Source organism: Puntigrus tetrazona, unplaced genomic scaffold (assembly GCF_018831695.1).
Source record: "Puntigrus tetrazona isolate hp1 unplaced genomic scaffold, ASM1883169v1 S000000575, whole genome shotgun sequence".
Lineage (NCBI taxonomy): Eukaryota > Metazoa > Chordata > Actinopteri > Cypriniformes > Cyprinidae > Puntigrus > Puntigrus tetrazona.
Window position 1 is genome coordinate 569,614 of NW_025048207.1, and position 2,887 is coordinate 572,500.

The window sequence follows — 2,887 nt, forward strand, 5'->3', positions numbered from 1 at the left end:
TAAATAAATAATAAAAATACAAAAAACTACATATAGCCAATAGGACGTTAATAAACACCGCAGTTAATAAAACCATGTACGGGATGGTGAGACTGAAAACCTTCAGCTTGTTGGAGAAGTTAAGTTTTATTTCTCACTAGAAATCTTTTCTGTGTAGTTAATAGATTCTTAGATAACTCAAATATAAAGCGCTTTTCACTGGACAGCAGTATCAGCTCTCGTGTGATTAAACTGGTTTTCAGTGTTTTATAAATCTTTCAAGACTGTGGTCGTCTGCTTCTGTATAAGAACCGATCGCGTGAAAATCCTTACATTATATATAGAGCTCCTCTGTTCTTATTGGGCGGGGTTTATGAGTGTGTGTGCGTGGGTGTGCGCGCGCGGGGGGCGTGTCACCTTTAACCTCTCTGTCACACACACACACACACACACACACACACACACACTCGTACGTCTCTCTGATGGCTCTGGTGTTTCTCCAGAGGATCTCCAGGCTCCTGATGGTCCTGATCGTGATTCAGGGTGTGTGTGTGATGTTTTATTACACACGGGACACACACTCCTCAAGGTGAAGGTTACTGTCATCGCGTCATTCAGTCGTTTTCCGCGGGGTTTTAGTTTCACGTTGCGCTTTGAATGTCATTTTCGGATTAAGTCCTCATTGCCGTTTCAGAAATGTTTGGGTTTTTCTTTCTAATAGAGATAAGGTTCTTCAGGAGCGCAGGTGGGTCTTTCTCGAGAGCTTCATTTCTTCTTCACCATGAGGACAAGCCAAAAAAAGTCAAGCTGCAATAACAACAGAAAGCAAAAGAAACATAACTGTGATTGATTTTAGCAGAAAAAAAGATGAACCTGAAACACAGGACTTACAGGAACTGTTCTTGCTTTATTTATTGACTATGTCTAAGTCAGATGTGTTTTTGTACTCGTATCTCGATACTGTCGTATCTCATAAACCGTGATAATGTTTGGAACATAGTTCGGTTTCAGATATATATGAAATTGCTGCATGAAGAAAGTCTGGTGTAATTAAATTTCATGGCATTACATCACTTAGAGGTTCTGCTTTAAATACAGGACGGACACGGTGTATGTTTAGATGTTCAGGACAGAGATGAGTTTGGTTCTCTAGAGCTTCGTTCGTTTCTGGAGTCCTTCAGTTTTTATTAACTGACTTTATATTATATATCGGTTTACTTGAAAGAACTGAATGCATGTCATGCCACATGAAGGTAGGTTTCTTGAAGCGTCTTGGAGAGTTCTTCTGGGTTGAGTCTCAGTCCAGACAGACTGAAGCAAACTAAATTGAATGAATGTTGAATGTTTGGAAATCTAGACCGAGATAAATGCAAGTAACTGTATATTTTAGCTCAGGAAATTGCTAGTGTTCTGATAATACATGGTCAAATCCAGCCGCTTTATAACGTTTGAGCATGTCCATCATTTAGAGACGGGGTTAATGAGGGTTTCCTTTCAGAGACGGGACGACGGAGTCTCTTCAGCTGCTGCGCTGCAATAAACTCAGAAGCAAGTTTTCTGTCATCAAAGCGGCCAAAAGGTGCGTGAGAATCAAGATCAAGCGGCGCTCCTTCTGTTTCGGAGGACCGGTGACTTAAGAGTGTTCCTTTGTTTCCTTCTCAGTATAAAACTGGAGAGTTTCACTCAGGATCTGTCAGATTTCATGAGCTGTCCGTACGAATCCAACACGAGCCAGCGAGAGCTCTACAGGTTTGACTTCTCCTTTCGCTGTTAATGTGTTTCAGTTGTGTATTTGTTAGTTTACTCTTTTGATGTGTTTATCTCACAATGAAGCGGTCAAGCAACTTTTTTATTTGCAAACATGGCTGGAAATGGAATTTAAATATTCAAATGTCTCATAACATGTTATTGTGAGATGCATTAATGCCACCTCTGAGTCTTGATTCTGTAGATATCTCAGTTATCTTAATCTTAATTGATTTTATTGCTTCATTTGGGACAAAAGCAGCCGTGCCTTTAATAAAGCTAGTTTTTATGTAATAATAAAGAGTGTTTTTGCTAAACAGGCCAGTTAGAGACACTAATCATCCTTTCTTCATTCATTTATTAAACACAGGAGGTCATCACAATGAGATCGGTGTAAAACGTTTTAAACCAAACACGCATTTTGATTGGCGACGACCGTCATGTGACATCATTATTTTACGGTTTAAAACGTCAAGGTTGTTTCTTAATAAGAAACGTTCACATTCGACCTATAGTGTGTGTTTTAATTGTATTATTATTTTTTGTTAGAGGACAGACTCAAACACCCATGCAGCATCACATCCTGTTTATAATTGAGTTTATTTTTGATCTTGGGCGATTAAAATGCCTCCACAATCTGCTTTTAGGCGTATATATGTCGTAGTATGGCGCGCTTCCAGCGGCAGTCCAGTGTGAAGCACATGCTCTCACGTCACGTGGAGTCAATCACTAAAGTGCATGTACACGTGCATCAATCCCAGCGGCCTTTTAAGGCTTTTCTGATCAAAGGAGTCGTTCACTTGCTCTATTCATTCATTTCTTTCACAAAAGAAGGCATTTTGAAGAAAGGGTGACTGGTCCACAATGACTTCAGAGGAAATGATGATGGACAAACTAAACACTACGACACATATTCCTCTTTTCGTGTGTGTGAACTGTTCTTTTAGTGTTAATAAAGCGAGGGTTACTGCTCTCTCCTGTCTTCAACCCAAGCTCTGTTTAACAGTTCTGATCTTTGTATTGATCTCACAATCCTTCTGTAAAATGCTAGGCGTCTCCTGAGACAGTTGACGAATCTTTTTAGCATTAATGCGTTTTCTGTGTGTTCTTGACAGAGCGAAGCTGCAGGTCTGCTGTAACGCCACAGGAACATTATTCCTCA

The 2,887-nt window shown here is 40.0% G+C and overlaps 1 pseudogene; it reads left to right on the forward strand.

Moving 5' to 3' along the window:
* The first annotated feature begins 433 nt into the window (after positions 1 to 433).
* The window catches only part of LOC122334531, an 8,805-nt pseudogene continuing 6,351 nt past the window's right edge, over positions 434 to 2,887 (forward strand).